Genomic DNA, 16846 nt, shown 5'->3' on the forward strand with positions numbered 1-16846 from the left:
TCCTGCCTCAGCCTCCCAAGTAGCTGGGACTACAGGTGCATGCCACTGTACCTGGCTAATTTTTGTATTTTTAGTATAGACAGGGTTTTGCCATGTTGGCCAGGCTGGTCTGGAACTCCTGACCTCAGGTGATCTGCCCGCCTTGGCTTCCCAAAGTGCTGGAATTACAGGTGTTAGCCACTGCCCCTGGCCAACAATAACTTTAAAAAATAGCTTTATTGAGTTATAATTAACCCACTTAAAGAGTATAATTTGGCCAGACATGGCCAAGGGTTCCATTCGCTCTACCTTCTCATCAACGTTTGTTATTGTCTATCTTATTTGTTGTAGCCATCCTAATGGTGTGAAGTGGTTTTGATTTGCATTTCCCCAGTGGCTAATGATATTGAGTGCTTTTTCATGTGCTTATTGACCACTGTGTATCTTCTTTGGAAACATGTCTATTCAGATCCTTCTCTCTCTCTGAGAGGTCTCTGAGAGGTCTCTGAGACCAAACTTGGTTTTATTGCTTTAAGAAACCTATTATTTCTCATTTATCACCATCTAAGCTTTCTGTCTTCTTTAAAGTTGAACTCCCTTCGTCCCTGCTTCATTTTTCTCTCATAGCACTTTTCTCTATCTACCCTACTACTGTACATACTGATTTTAACAGCTGTCTTAGCCTGCTAGAATGTTAACTCCAAGAGGACAAGAATTTTTGTCTCTTTTATTCACTGCTGTTTTCTCAGCATTTATAGTAGCACTTGGCACATAGCAGAGAACCATTAGATATTTGTAGAAAGAATGAATACATCCTTCTGGAAGCAACAAGAATGAAAATTAAATGACCTTTTCTCAATTTAAAATTGGGTTTACAATAACAATATATCACAAAAGAATCTGTGTTCACTGAAGAAAGCTTAGAAAGTATGCATAGGCGTAATAAAATTATAGATACCATTTAGCAAGCATACATTGCACACACTGTGCTAAATTCCTTCTGTGCTTGCCCTAAGTCACACAGGTAAATATAATAGTAGCCAATGTTTATTGAGCTCCTGTTAGGGACCAGGCCCTCTTCTATGTATTATCTCATTAATTCCTCCCAACAGCCTGTCTAAAGAGGCTGCTACTTTTATCATACTCATCTTTCAGTAAAGAAACAGAGGCACGCCGAGATGCTAAGTAACTTGCTCACATGCATGCATGCACACAGCTTGCTGGTAGCAGAGCCAGGGCAGAACCATTGCACTATATTGTCTCTTGTTCTCTCTCTCTTTCTCTCTCTCTCTCTGAGACAGGGTCTCCCTCTGTTGTCCAGGCTGGAGTGCAGTGGCACCATCACTTGAGGCTCACTGCAGCCTTGATATCCCGGGCTCAAGTGATGCTCCCACCTCACTCTCCTGAGCTGGGACTACAGGCTGCGCTGCCATGCCCCACTAAGTTTTGTATTGTTAGTAGAGACAGGGTCTCGCCACATTATTCAGGCTGGTCTCACACTCCTGAACTCAAGCAATCCTCCCGCTTTGGCTTCCCAAAGTGCTGGGATTACAGGCATGAGTCACTTCACCAGGCTCTTGTTCTTTTTATGCAAAATAATTAAGTACCTTCTTTGAGGATGACTGGTTTCTTAATACAAAATAGCAGAAACTTCCCCGAGAGGTCTCTTAAGACACAGGTTGTTTAACTTCTACTACTCTATTTCTTTTCTTGTTTCATTTTTTCCCTTTCATAAGCTTTGGGGAGCATAGTAACCAATCTTTTCATACTCATTCATGTCACTGCAAAATTACTTTGAAGATGGTAAAAATGACGTTCTATTTGTCTACAGGTCCAAGAATCTTTTGGTGTAGGGCAGGGAATAATACCTCCTACCCGTGGGAGGCAGAACAGAGTTTTGCTGTGGTTCTAAACTTCCGGAGCTTCACAGACCTGGCTTTAATTGCCTTTGCAATTTGTCATCCCTGCGACTTTGGCCAAATGACCACCTCTGTGCTCACCTCACCGTACCTGGCACAGAGTCAAGGATCTGGGAGCAGGGAGACAGGATTTGGGCACATTCCCCAGCTTTGCACCTGTGTGGTCTTGGACAAGTCCCTTACCTCGTTGGGCCTAACTTTGCGCAGCTGTAAAATGGGTGATACCCCAGGATTTCTGAGGTTTCTTCTGGCTCTGACGTTTTGGGCGCTGCGCCTACCTCCCAGCTGTGAAGAATGGGCACTAAGGCGATGTCTCGCTTACAAAATCATTTTTGTTGAAAACGATAAATCCCAGGTACAGATTTAGGGGGGAAATTGGGTGAGGCCTGGACGGCCGTGTGGAGAATGAGCTGCGCGGCAATTTCTAGGCAGGGGATGGGCGTGGCGGGCGGCGGGCCGGGTGTGCTGGCAGCGCAGCATCCCTGCGGGAGGAGAGGGCGTCTGTCGACAAGCGCGGAGGCAGAGGCCGCGGAGGACCGCAGATGCAGCGGCTGCGCACTGGCAAGACCAGACGGCCTATTTGCGTGTCTCCGCCCCTGCGACGAGCTGATTGGGAGGCTGTTCTGGCGCCGCGCGCCGATTGGCTGAGCAGCCCGCCGCTCAGGCCCCGGAGCGGACGGTTCCTACTGCGGGTGGGCACCGGCTCCGCTCCCGCGTCTGCCCGCGCTCCAGCTGCGCCCGGCCCGGCCCCAGCCCGGCTCGGCGCGGCCCCGGCCTCTGAGCGAAGGCGCCGCAGCCGGTGGGCTGTTCCCAGGGCCATGAGGAAGCGGCGGCAGCCACTGCGGCCCGCGTCAAGGTGACCGGCCGGGACTGCGGCGGCGGGGAGAGAGTCGGTGAGAGGCGCGGCCGGCGGGGCGGGGCGGGACGGGGCGGGTCCGGCCCGGCCCTAAGGCCGGGCCTGAGGGAGCTGCAGGTGCGGGGGGCGGAACCCCGAGGGCCGCCGGACCCGGGGAGGGGCCTCGGTGCGGGAGGCGGGGCGGGGCCGTGCCTGCGTGTGCCTGCCCGGCGCCGGGGCCTGGCCCGGGTCCGTGGGTTCTGGAGTCTGGGGCCGGGGGCGCGCCGGTCCTCGGGAGCGTGAAGGACTGCGGGAGAAGAGGCGTGGGGCGCGGGGGGCGGGGCCGGGGAGGCGGTTGGGCGGGGCACCGCGGCTGCAAGGTGCGGGGGGCGGGGCCGGCGGGGCTGCCGTGGGCGGGGCTGCGGGGTGCGGCCGGCGCGCGCGGCCCGTGGAAAGCACAGGTGCGGGGGGCGGGGCCTGGGGACCTGCAGCGGCGGGGGGCGGGACTCAGGCGGCTGCGGGGCGGAAGCAGGGCCCCTGGTGAGGAGCGGGCGAGGGTGGGTGGTCGCCGGAGAAGGGAAGGCCGCCCTCTCCGCTGCCCAGTGGGGCTTGGGTGGGAGCGAGGGCTTTGGGCTCCCTGCAGATTCTGGGGGCATCCGCGGCTGTCGCTGGAAGGGCCGTTCGGGCCTGCCTGTGCTTCTGCTGACTTGGGCTTGGAGCTCAGCTGCGCTGGTTACAGGCAGGCTGCCTCCCCTATGCCACGCCGCTCCCTAAGTGGGGCGCGCTGTTTTTCGCACCTCAGGGGCTTTCCTGTTGCTGTTGAAGGGACATGCCTGGATGCGGGGAGGGGGCAGGGGCCTGGCTGTCATTGGTGATAGGCTGTTGAAAAATGTTTGTGCTTGAGGGGTGTTGTGAGGCTTGGAGGGGTCCTGGCTTGCTGGCTCCTGGTATCAGAAGCTGCTGTAGGTCTCAGCAGTGCGTCTCAAAAAGACTGAAATGGCAGCCTGGTAAGTGGGGAGAGCAGGGATGAGAATTCAGAAGCTTTTGACTATGCCACCTGGGAGAATTTTTCACTCTGTTTCCTCCTTTGCAAAATGAGCATCTTGGTACCTGCCTGTGTGCCTCCCAGGAGCCTGGTGGAGGATAGGATGAAACAGTGCCTACTGAGCAAATCGCTGGGTAAAGTTATGAGTTTCCCCTTTCTTTTGCCGACGGGCAGGTTGGATTCAGGGACTGGAGAGTCTAAAGAAGAGAGGGTTTGTCAAGAGGTGAGACGGGACCACTTTCTTTTCGCAGTTTGGGATGAGGTTTTCTTGGGAGTTCCCAAAAGACTCAGCTGTGTCTTGGATCGTGACTGCTTCTTCCTGTGAGGCCTCTGAGGGAGCTGCTGCAACGTGGCAGTGGCAAGTGGAAGCAGAAGCAGAACATTTGTTTGTTGACCTTTAGACCCCAACCCTGTTGAGGACTCTGAGCTGGAGCATACGGCTCAGGCCTGAGGCTGTGGAAGTCCCTCTTCCCGCATCCAAGTACAGACCCCAATTTCACCACATTCCAAGAAGGCTGGTTGCGTTGGCTCACGCTTGTAATCCCAGCACTCTGGGAGGCCGAGGTGGGTGGATCATTTGAGGTCAGGAGTCTGAGACCAGCCTGGCCAACATGGTGAAACCCCGTCTCTACTAAAAAATACAGAAATTAGCCGGGTGTGATGGTACCTGCCTGTAATCTCAGCTGCTCAGGAAGCTGAGTCAGGAGAATTGCTTGAACCTGGGAGGGGGGGGTTTCAGTGAGCCGAGATCATGCCACTGCACTCCACCCTGGGCAGTAGAGTGAGACTCCTCCATCTCAAAACACACACAAAAAACTCGAAGACTCCCAAAAGAAGGTAATGCCAGGACTCGACTGGAGTAGGGAGAAAGCAGGAGGACCGGGCTGTGTCTGAATTTCGGAAGAGCGCTCTGTACCCATATATGTGACCTTTCAAAGCCCAGTGCTTCTGCTCACTGGCAGTTGACCAGTCCAAACTATAATGCCTCCTGCCTTTGTTGCATAGACAGAAGAGAAGGTAGGTGGAGGTTTCTCTACTAACTTGCTTTCCCCCCCCCCCCCACCATAGAAGGTGTGGGACTTTTGGGGGCCAGATATCATGGTGCTGGCCTCCCTCATTACCACTGGTTGGTACAGTGGTGACCCAGTGGCATTGAGGGGATTAGGTCCTTACTGGGGCCTGTGCTTGTGTGGCAGGCACCAGAGGATCTAGAAGCAGCAGGTGAGAGTTCTCCCACTCTGTCTTGGCAGAAACAGTGTTAATGGCTCTCAGAGACTGCTGCTCTCTGAGTGACCATCATGCTCTTTGGGTTAGAAGGAAAGCCCAAACTTGGTGGCAAAGAAGAGCTAGAACATGCGTTGAATAATGAGGGAATTGGCAACATTTAGGGTTGAGAGAAAGACTTCATTAATGAAAAATACTGCATCTGAGGCTCTCTGATGTGACCCACCTCTTGAAATTGATTTTCCTTTTCAGTATGAAGGGTAAGAGCTCTGACTTGGAAGTCAGTCAGGTCTGTTTGAAACTGCAGGCTGTCACCTCCTGCTGAGTGAACCAGCACTACTTTCTTAGCTTCACAGAGCTTTGGTTTCTTTATTTGTAAAGCAAGGATAACCATGCCCATCTTGTGAGGTGGTTATGAAGAATAAATGAGACAGGAGTGGGTAAGGCACCTGATCCACTTGGCCCTCATTGTTAGGGTCCTGTTCTGTCTCTCACTGCCTGCCCATCTTTCAACACAAGCCACTCAGAAAAGCATGTAACATGCAAGGAGAGCAGGACAGGGAATTCTGAGGCCTCTACTTCTTATATAACCTTGAACAAATCCCTTCCTCTCTCCAGACCTTGGTTTTCTTAGCTGAGTGAGGAGGGTGTTAGACTATGTGATCATCAAGAGTCCTTCTAGCTCTAGTCTTCTGGTTAGTGTGCTGTCATATTTTCTTCAGAGGCAGGAGGGAGGAAACTAATGACCTGTTGTTCAGTTCTTCTCTTAAAAATATCTGTCTAGCACCTTGCCTGGCATGCAGTAGGTGCTCACTGCATGCTTGTTGAAAGAACAGATGAAGGACTTTAACTAGAAAGAAGGTGTGGCAAGTTGTACCTGCTGCTTTTATGCATATGGTATCTATACCTTTAACATGCATTTTATTTATTGCACAAAAATATTGTAACATTAGTAAAATTAGTGAACCTCAACATAAAAGACAAAAGTTGCTGCATGGTTCCATTTCATCACACATTAAGTTCATTGAGTTTTTGTTCATAAACATACATAATTCTTCATGGTCGCAATCGTATGTATGTAAGCATTTGGGAAAGGCCCAGTAATAAATGGTTTCTTTAAATATAGTTTAAAACCTTTTTTTTTTTTTTTTTTAAGGACAGGGTCTCTCTCTGTCACCCAGACTGGAGTGCGGTAGCGCAATCATGGCTCACTGCAACCTTGACCTCCCAGGCTCAAATGATCCTCCCATCTTAACCTCCCAAGTACTGTGCCACAGCATCTGGCTAATTTTTATTTTTATTTTTTTTTGTAGAGATAGGAGTCTCGCTATATTGCCCAGGCTGGTCTCCAACTCTTGGGCTCAAGTGATCCTCCCAGAGTGCTGGGATTACAGGCATGAGCCACCACATCCGGCAAATATAGTTTTCGTTTTATATTTTGAGGAAGTAAAAAAGTCACACATGGATTTTTTTAAGGAAAGTAGGGGAATAAATTATAAAGTCAGTGTGTTTCTTGCCTCAAGTTGATAGTTCCTAGTCCTTTTCCCTAGAGGCAACCACTGTTACCAGTTTCTTGTTTATTATATATTCTTTCTCTTACACAAAGAATAGCATTCTGTACATACTCATTGCTGCTTTATGTATTCACTTGATTTACTTTGGAAATTGTTCTAACATTGGAAAATATGTCAGTTGGTATGTACCGTTCCTTTTTTTTTTTTTTTTTGGCAGCGTCTTGCTCTGTCTCCAGGCTGGAGTGCAGTGGTACGATCTTGGCTCACTGTAGCCCCTGCTTCTTGGGTTCAAGCAATTCTCCTGCCTCAGTCTCCTGAAGTAGCTGGGACTACAGGCCTGCGCCACCACGCCCAGCTAATTTTTGTATTTTAGTAGAGATGGGATTTCACCATGTTGGCCAGGATGGTCTTGATCTCTTGATCAGACCTTGTGATCCGCCCGCCTTGGTCTCCCAAAGTGCTGGGATTACAGGCAAGAGCCACCATGTCCGGCCACAGTTCCTTCTTAATAAATGTTTTTGACTGATAGAAGCACAATTTTGTACCTCCAGTCTTCACTCACCAATGATGTTTACTCAGTATTGGTTAGCAGTCATTATTTAGAAGACTAACAAGAGACATCCTTTGTCCTCCTCTAGGAAAAAATGTGGCCTTGGTCCCAGTGAACAGTAGATTAAAGGGCAATCCATGTATTGGATGCAAGGCAGAGAACAGAAAGAGAAAGGAAAAGGAATTTGTTTACTGGTAACTGAGAACTGATTTTCCATTCAGGTTGTGATTCAAAGTCCAGCTCTGTCACTTACTGGCTGTGTGACTTGGAACAATTTACCTAATCTCTCTGCATCTTAGTTTCCATATCTGTAAAATAGATAATGGTAATAGGATCTGTCTTCAGGGATTTTTGTGCAGAGGAAGTGAGATCATGCAATGCAAAGTACATATAGCAATAGCAGGTCATAGTAAGTGCTTAAGAAGGATGAGCTGCTATGTTATTAATGATCTGAAATAGACTCTATTTTTTGTGAGTAGATATTTACTGGACATTTAAGGGGGATCCATGGAGAATGCCTAAAGTCCTTGCCTTTGAGGTGCTCACATGCTCTGTATGGAGATTGGCACACAAGTCATGGATTACTGAACAGTATAGTGGGCCAAGTGGTGGGAGGTGAGCAGTGTGTGAGGTCACAGAGGCAGGGAACAATGACTTCTCTCTGGGGTGATTTGGGAATTGTCTCCTCAGCTCAAATTTTCCCTCCTTTGTGAAACCGACTTAATTTTTCCAGGCACCCTCTTATTTTTACTCCCTTGACTTTTGTTCTGTGTGTACCTGGATCAGAGCACACGTCATGTTATTGCATGTGTGACTTTTTGCCTGTATCGCCGCTCTGTACAAGGAAAGTCTCCTGCTTTCTTTGCTGCTGGATCTCCAGGGCTTGGCACAGGGTAGACTCTTTTTGAACAGTGTGATGGACGTGTGCTGAGACAAATCATGCTACGAAATGGTGTCAGATTTTTATTTATACGTCACCATGTCTCTGGTGAAACTTATGCTCTGGACTCTACTTCTTCACTCCCCCAGTATTTGAATGCTGGCTCTGAGACGGGCACGTGCTGTGCTGTATGCTAGATGTAGGCTTTGGGCATGGCTGGTGTCCTAAAAAGTCTTAGGGATGGGGAAGAAAAATATTTGTTGCAGATGCGGAAAGTCAAGATGAGGAAGCAGAAAAATGGACAAGTCTGAAATGAGCCGCTTATGCTTGCTGAAACTCACCTCTCCTTTCTGCAGAAGTATGACTGCTCTCCCTTCCCTTGGGCTACGGTGTGGAGGAGCAAGCCAAAGGAGCCGAGTAGGTGGCCCATAGATTTTTTTTTTTTTTTTTTTGAGACAGAGTTTCGCTCTTGTTACCTAGGCTGGAGTGCAATGGCTCCATCTTGGCTCACCGCAACCTCTGCCTCCTGGGTTCAAGCAGTTCTGCCTCAGCCTCCCGAGTAGCTGGGACTACAGGCATGCGCCACCATGCCCAGCTAATTTTTGTATTTTTAGTAGAGACGGGGTTTCACCATGTTGACCAGGATGATCTCGATCTCCTGACCTCATGATCTACCCGCCTCGGCCTCCCAAAGTGCTGTGATTATAGGTGTGAGCCACTGCACCCGGCCTGGCCCATAGATTTTAACTGAGGGGAAGAGTTGGTTGGATTGGCTTCTGTGAGGAGTGTTTCTGGGCCTCCTTTCTTAACAGAGAATACACTTGATTTTCTTCAGGTGGGCATTCATTAACCTGCCTTGCTGGGCTCTTGCTTTGGGCTAAGCCTTGTACTCGATGCTGGACACATGCAGATGAAGCTTTGTCTCTGCCCTTTGGGACCTCACAGTCAGTGGAGAAGTCACCCACAAACAGAAGGTGACTGAAGGTGATTGGCCATAACAGAGAACTTCTTGTGAAGTAGCCGAGCAGATTCAGATTCAGAGCCAGGCAGACCCGGGTTCAAATCCTACTCTGTCACAGACAACCTGTGTGACCATGGGCAGGTGTCTTCCCAGCTCTGAGTCTTGGTTTATTGATTTGGTAAAGTGGGGATAGCAGTATTACCTAACATAGGGCTGTTGAAGATTTCAGTGAAATAATGCAGTGCAGTGTTTAGCACAGTGCCTGCCAGGATGTTAATGCTTACAGAGTGCTCACTGTTGTATTTATACATGGTGCTGTGGGAGAACCAAGAAGTACCTCTTGAGCTGTTTCCTCTGGGTCCTAGTGATAGTGTAGTAGTCATGGTGAAAGTTAGGCATTGAAGGTGAAGGTGATGGTCAAGGTGTCTGAGAAATCAACTCTGAAGTCATAAAGTGTTCAAGGAGTCCTCAGGACCTTCCTCACTAGCCCTGTTGGCACCAGGGCCATGGACTTGTCTATAAGTGTTTCCTCCCCACTTTCTGCATGAGCTCTTCTGAAAGGTGGGTTTCACCCATCATCATTATGAGCACCTTTTCTTTGTCTGAGCGCCTGCACTGATCAATTTGATGACTTTTCCCCCAAAGAGAGGCATGAGTTGTACTTGTCTCACCTTTGCTTACTGAGGGACGCAGAGACCTGAAGACCCAGAACAGCAAAGTATTCCTTGGTTTTTCTGTAGAGCTTTCAAATCTGTGGTGTTCTTCTTTGCAGGAGATTTATCTACTGAGCATCAGAGAGGCAGATAGGACAGTGCTTAAAAGACAGACTCTGGAGTTGGGACACAAACAGATGTGGGTTTGTGTCTTGACTTCATCACAAGCCATGTGGCTTTGAGCAAATGACTATACCTGTTTCCTCATCAATACAAGAGGTGAGGTAGTACATACCTTAGTGTGGTTTCTACAGGGTTTCAGGGAGACGCTACAGAATAGGGCTTAGCAGAGGACTTGCACATTGTGAGCACCCAGGACATGGGAGCTAGAATAGTGTCCTGTTTTCACCCAGGGTCATAAGATTTTTAGGATGCCTTTCTCAAGGTATTAATATATTACCTATGGAAGTTATGTGAGTTATTGCATAAGCAATGTGTTAAAACACACATGTACTTGGTGATGGGGGACTGGCAAACACATCCAGGGTGGTAGGCAGAACTCTTCCTGCGTTGGGATTGCAGATGCAAGTCCCAACTCCCACATAGGGAACTGGTGAGGAAGAGGACGGAGCCATTCTCGGGGCAGGGCCTCTGTCTCAGGCCCATTTAGGAACTTGGGGCTCGCTTCTCAAGTTCTTTCCGTTTAATCATTCTGTTATTCCATGTAAATGATGGGTCTTTAATATGAACTAATAATGCAACATGATACTTTCTCTCATCAGGATTTAAATATTTCTGTTTTATGGTTTTAAGGTCAAGTCAATTTTTGAGTATTCAGAAGAAAATTTAAATGTTTGGCTTTGACAGTCATAGGTTTCTTTTAAAATCATCTGAGATGAAAGGAAGAATAAGGAATGTATTTAAGTCCCTGTTTATTGGATACAATAATTATTAAGTCCCTGTTTATTGGATACAATAATTATCACCCACTCTTGTATAAGCCTGATAACTAGGGCAAGGGAAGTTTGTGCTTTTGGCATATTTCTGAATAATTAAATATTTATGGAAAACAAGTTAATAGATTCAAGACAGTTTGCTGTGTCTTTCTGTGGCAATAAAGTTCGTTATGTGGAATTACAGAGAGGATTAGCCCTCTCTGCAGCTGTTTCATTTTTTCCTTCTAGGCACCATATCTCTAACACTTTCAGTCCACTAGCATTTATAGATTGTTCTCCTGCTCAGCTCCTACAACTCTCACTGTGTGCCCTGCCGTAGCTTACAGTACAATTGTGCCCACCAATGACTTTTCATGAACTTTCTCTAGACTTCACAGAGTAAGAGTCCACATTTGTTCTTGCTTATTTAGAGCCTACCCCTGGGCTGGTACGAGGCAGCTAGAATGGTCTGAGTATGTCATTCCTTTGCTTAAAATCCTCCAGTGGCTTCTAATTTCTGTTAGAAAAAAGACCAAATAATTAGCATGGCCTTTGAGCTGTAAGAGTATGCTTTCTAGGGTGACTGCTGGATATGTCTCTCTCTCCTTGTGCAGTGCAGTCCCATCAAGTCATGGGGTGTGGCTGTTTTGCCCACCAACAGGCCCTCAGTGCCTAGCCTAGCATCTGGCCTGTAGTAGATCCTCCATAAATGCTTATTAGATGAACAAATGGAGCCAATAGTGGGTGCCCAGTGACTGATTTGAATCTATAAAATGAGAAGGTTGTTAGATTTGAAGTTCTATCCATTATACAGTATCTCAATACTTTACAACACTTAAAAAGTTCTCTTCACATCTTTTATTCCAAACTTATATTGATTCTGCAGGTAGGTAGGGCAGGTTTTGATATGCATAGAAGAAAATGGAAGCTCAGAGAGGTTAGATACGTTGCCCAAGATGCAGCTATGAGAGAAGCTGAGGGTCCTAATGCCTCAGGGGCCTCTTCTCACGCTCCTGCTGCTTCAGGGTGTGGTTTCTGACATACTCATTGTAGAAGTCAGGTGAGATAAGGCAACAGGGCTTCACTGGAAAAAGGTACTTAAAACAGTTTTTCTTGGTTTTAGATAATTCAGTTTCCTGATAATTGAATTTGAGGAGTTGAGTTAAATTTGGAATGATGGATTTAAGGTCTTGTTTCATTCTACGGGTCAGAAAATACTGAATTTTCCTGTAAATGGTTAAACCATAGTAATTATTGGTACCTGTGATGATTAGTTTGTAACTAGGGTTAAAATTTGTGTTGTTGAGAAGCTTTTTTTTTTTTTTTTTTTTTTTTTTTTTAGAGAGGCAATCTCGCTGAGTCACCTGGGATGGAGTGCAGTGGCTGTTCACAGGTGTGATTATAGCACACCTCAGTCTTCAACTCATAGCCTCAAGTATTCCTCCTCCCTCAGCCTCCCAAGTAGTTCTCAAGTGCCACTCCACCTGGCTGACAAGCTTTTTATTTATTTATTATTATTTTTTGAGACAGAGTCTTGCTCTTTTGCCTGGCTGCAGTACAGTGGCATGATCTCGGCTCACTGCAACCTGTCTCCCGGATTCAAGCGATTCCCCTGTCTCATCCTCCTGAGTAGCTGGAACTACAGGTGCACGCCACCACACCCGGCTAATTTTTTTGTATTTTAGTAGAGATGTGGTTTCACCATGGCCGGGATGGTCTTGATATCCTGACCTCATGATCTGCCTGCCGCCTCAGCCTCCCAAAGTGCTGGGATTACAGGAGTGAGCCACTGCTCCGACAAGCTTTTTTGATAAGATTGGAAGTCTTTTCAAAACATCCTTTGCTGTTTTTAGAAGATAATTGTTGTTGTTTCAGTTAGTTTATTTCTTTACTATATCTCTGGCCAATCTGTTATGAGACACCTTGGCAATGAGCACCACTATGGCCTTTGTGCTTATCACATATAGTGTCCGCCTGTCCTGGTGGTTACCATTCATTGGATCCACTCTTTCCACTTTCCAGATGTAGATGGAGACTTTGCTAGAGTTTCCTACTCAGGTGTCCTGATTCCCCACCTGACAAAGACCATGAACTGAAACACATCTATATGCATATGGCAGTTTCTCAACAGCTGCTTGCAGTTCATGTACTGCTGGTAATAAACCATGCCCATGGTGAAGCATTTATCTCAGATGAAAGTGACTGCTTCAGGGGCCTTTGTTGAATCTGCAATGTGGCTGCATGGGAACAAGGCCCAAACTAGACTTAGCACACAGCTCCAATATCTAGTTCAGTGTTGGTGGCTAGCTAAGAAAAGACAGTGCCTCTTGTGATCTGTTAACACCATCATGATCTCAGGGGGCTTCTTAAGGACTGAGAGATTCTTGGAACCTAGTTTTATCAATATTGCCAGTAGTACTTGCGGAACAGAGAAGCAGCCTGGTATATAGAAAGATCAATGAATGTGAAGTCAGAATGCCAAATGTGTTCATTTGCTTTGAGACTCCCACTTTCCAAGTAAACAGGAATATCTCTGGTGTGCATGCATCCTTTTTCGGTAGGAAAGCCTCAGTTTTAATATGTGAGATTGTGTTATGAAGCTTAAGACAGAACAAAGAGAGCTGGATGATTATCAAGGATTGTACCAATAATTGAAGGTAACCTTATTCCTCATTCTTCCCTGTCCTCCATAACTACTTGCCTACCAGCCCATCTGGCCATCCATCCATCCATCCATCCAGTTCATGTCCAGGGACTACTGAGTGCCAGTGCTATGCCGAGTGTGAGGCCACCGTGGTAGAAAAAGACAAATCTGGTTCTTGCTGTCCTTTAGCTTACTGTCTAGTAGCAAGGTTAAATAAATATAAAAACAATAACAAGTACATAAAAAAGTAATTATAGGGGCTGGGTGCAGTGGCTCACGCCTGTAATCCCAGCACTTTGGGAGGCTGAGGCAGGTGGATCACTTGAGGTCAGGAGTTCAAGACCAGGCTGGCCAACATGGCAAAACCCCATCTCTACTAAAAATACAAAAAATTAGGCCGGGTGCAGTGGCTCACACCTGTAATCCCACCACTTTGGGAGGCTGAGGCGGGCGGGTCGCAAGTTCAAGAGTGGAGACCATCCTGGCAAACATGGTGAAACCCTGTGTCTACTAAAAATCCAAAAAAATTAGCCAGGCATGGTGGTGCGTGCCTGTAGTCCCAGCTACTCGGGAGACTGAAGCAGAAGAATTGCTTGAAACCAGAAAACGGAAGTTTCACTGAGCCAGGATCGGGCCACTGCACTACTCCAGCCTGGTGATAGGAGTGAGACCCATCTCAAAAAAAAAAAAAAAAAAAAAAGATACAAAAAATTAGCTGGGTGTGATAGCATGTGCCTTTAATCTCAGCTACTTGGGAGGCTGAGGCAGGAGAATTGCTGGAACCTGGGAGGCAGAGGTTGCAGTGAGCTGAGATGACACCACTGCACTCCAGCCTGGGAGACAGAGTGAGACTCCATCTCACAAAAAAAAAAAGTAATCACAGTGCACATTGTTGTACACCTGTAGTCCCAGCTACTCAGAAGGCTAAGGCAGGAAGATTGCTTGGAGTCTAAGAGTTGAGTCTAGCTTGGGCAACATATTGAGACCAGCCTGGGAAACACAGTAAGACCCTGTCTCTAAAAAAAAAAAATTATAATTATAGCACTGATGTCTACAAAAGAGGAGTATAAGGTGCTAAGAGACCATACATTGAATGACTTCCCTGCTAGGGGAGTCAGAGACAGCTTACTAGAGGAAGGGGCCTTTAAGCTGACACCTGAAAGATGAACTGAAGCTAACCAGGTGGAGAGGTGACAGTTGCATCTGCCATCATCCTAGCTGGGGAAAGGGCCTGGTAAACCCCAGATGTACTGGGGAGCCAGCATGGCTAAAGCACTGAGAGCAAGGGAGAGAGCAGTGTTCATGTTCTGGTCATGGCTTTCTTTCCTTGGACTGTGCCAGAAATAATGGACAAATTATGTAGCTGCTGACTCATTTTTCACAACTTCCCAGCTGTCATCAAAAGCGTCTATTACTGAAACATTACCTGTGATTTCCAAGATAGCAGTTGGCCTTATTTTTATTGCTTTAAAGACTGGTTTCTTCCTTTGCTTCTTGAAGGTGTGGAAGAATACTTGGATCTCATTAATGCTTTTCAATCATTAAGTAAACATTTACTAAGCATGTAATAGGGCTAGACACTGCAGACCCTGCCCTCAGGAGCCCTAAGACTTGACAGATAGAGGTAAATACACAATGGTAATGCAGTGTCATGGGAAGTATAGTAGTGGAAATGGAAGCTCATGGGACCTAATAACACTCACAGGCTCTTAAGGATTTTCACTTTTCCAGGTGAAGCGGAATACAGTCAGAGGAAGTAGATTGTACAGAGGTACAGAAGCAAGAGAGAGTATGATGTGCTTCAGGGATGGTGGGCAGTGTGATGTTGCTGGAGTGTGAGGTTTGTAGTGGAGGATGGAGGGAGGAGGAGCTGCAGGAGAGGAGGTTAGAGAGGTGGTTTGGGGTCAGTTTGCAGAGGGACTTGCAGGCAGTGCTTAGGAGTGTGGGTGTTGTCTTGTGGTCAGTGGAGAATCGTTCAAGTTATAAGAGGAGAGAAAGATTGTCACTTACAGTCCTGGTGGCATTGTGGAGGATGATGGTGTGAAAGGAGTCTAGAGACTGGGAGTTGAGTGAGGGTTATTACAGGAATTTAGGAGTGGTCTGTTGGGTCCTGGCTAGGTGGATGGGGAGGAAAAAGCAGGTTCAAAAGAAACTGATGTAGAGGCTTCTTCTCCTGGTAGATCGAAGGAAGGGCAATGTCAGAGTTTCTCACTTGATGCCATGAGATGGTAGGACCAGTCATTGAGCTATGGAACATGAAAGGAATACTAGTTTGGGCCATTTTGAGTTTGAAATGGCTGTGGGATCGCTTGGTAGACCTGCCCTCTTGGCGACTGGCCTGCTAATCTGCAGCTGAGAGAGATATCTGGGCTGGAAAAGTGCTTCTCACACTCTAGAACATCAGAGTCGTCTGTGGTGTTTGCGGGGAGGGAAGCTGGTAGTCTTATGTTTAAGAGTTTTCCTAGATGTTTCCGATGCACCCTGGGCTGGGGAGAGATACTTGGGTCATTCTTGGGTAGCTGGCCAAGAATGTTGTATTGTAGGAGAGGATGGGATCACTCAGGAAGGCTGTGTGGTAGTGGATGAGAGTCCCGGCTGAAATACTGGGGAACGTCAGTTTGAGGGGTGGAAGTGGGAAGAGTCAGGGAAGAAGCAAGAGGAGGAGTAGGCAGCAAGGAAGAAAGACAGGAAGATTGATGGTGTGGAAACTGGTGGTAGGGGCATCAGCCTCCACTTCTTTCCCTGCAGGCCTTCAGTTTTCCCATTTTCTCTCTAGTAATTCATTAGGGAATTATTGCTCTGTCTCCTGGAGCTAAGCCCTCTGTGCCCCCCCGCTACCCGTCAACATTTGTTTACACTAGTGTCAGAGCCAGTCTCCCATGAGAGGTCATGCTTCAGTTACCTTTGTTGCCGTGTGCAGAAGACTCTGGAAGAGGCCCCTTGCCGCAGACAGTCTCTACACCCTTTACTGCCTCCCAGCAACCTTCTCAAGCAACTCCCTCATGCCTTTTGTTGCTGGTCCTTTGGACTGAAATCTCTGTCCCCTGAAGCCGGAGAGTTGTGCCCTCCCCCATCTAACATTGTAAAGTTCAGGATGGATCTGCAGCCTCAGTGTGTCCAGGTCCTAGGAAAGGCAACTGATAGGAACAGTTGGAGTCTGGGAAGATGATTAAACCATTCAAATTAGACTAATGTGATGTGTGGGTAGGTATCTGTGACTTGGCATGGGGGTGCATCCCTGGTCCACTCTATATCCCATGCTTAGATAGCAGGGAAAAGCCTGTTATAGAATTTCTGGAACTTATGGGTGGGGTCTAAGAGTTAGAGTACTTGGGATCTGCTCAGACTGCTGGTGGGGATATGAGGGGTGGTATCCTAAATTGATAAAAGTGGAAGTCTGTCCCTCTGGTAAGCCTAAGTGCCTGACTGCGCACAGCTTACGGAACCAGGTGAAGATCCTTTCATCAGAGATCCAGTGGGAAACTGATCTGTGGTACAGTGTGTGCGTTGTTAGACCCTCAACTCTAAGCCCTTGGAGTGTAGGACAAAGGCACAGACCTGGTTGCCACTGACCCTGGTGCTGAAAGCCACAACTGAGGACTAGTGAGAAGGATCAGGGTTAACTTGAGGGGAGTCCTTAATACCAACACTGACCATCCTGGCGTGATGCCTTTTGTTCCTCAAGAAAGGAAGAAATGGAATTAATG

At 47.4% G+C, this 16846-nt stretch overlaps 1 protein-coding gene across 14 annotated transcripts in view; it reads left to right on the forward strand.

The window, feature by feature from the left end:
- RALGPS1 (Ral GEF with PH domain and SH3 binding motif 1) overlaps positions 1 to 16846 on the forward strand; it is a 377570-nt gene that overhangs the window by 50039 nt on the left and 310685 nt on the right. For 9 of the 14 annotated variants that reach the window (XM_032257279.1, XM_032257274.1, XM_032257287.1 and 6 more), the window contains exon 1: positions 2566 to 2791. The exons of 1 other annotated variant lie outside the window; for it this stretch is intronic. The gene's annotated coding sequence lies outside the window, so the exon portion shown is untranslated. Of the gene's footprint in view, positions 1 to 2565; positions 2792 to 3218; positions 3274 to 3342; positions 4002 to 16846 lie in introns of those variants that run through there. 4 more of the 14 variants (XM_032257282.1, XM_032257275.1, XM_032257276.1 and 1 more) reach the window with 4 other exon arrangements.

This window comes from Sapajus apella, unplaced genomic scaffold (genome assembly GCF_009761245.1).
Source record: "Sapajus apella isolate SASKATOON/1434 unplaced genomic scaffold, GSC_monkey_1.0 scaffold97, whole genome shotgun sequence".
NCBI lineage: Eukaryota > Metazoa > Chordata > Mammalia > Primates > Cebidae > Sapajus > Sapajus apella.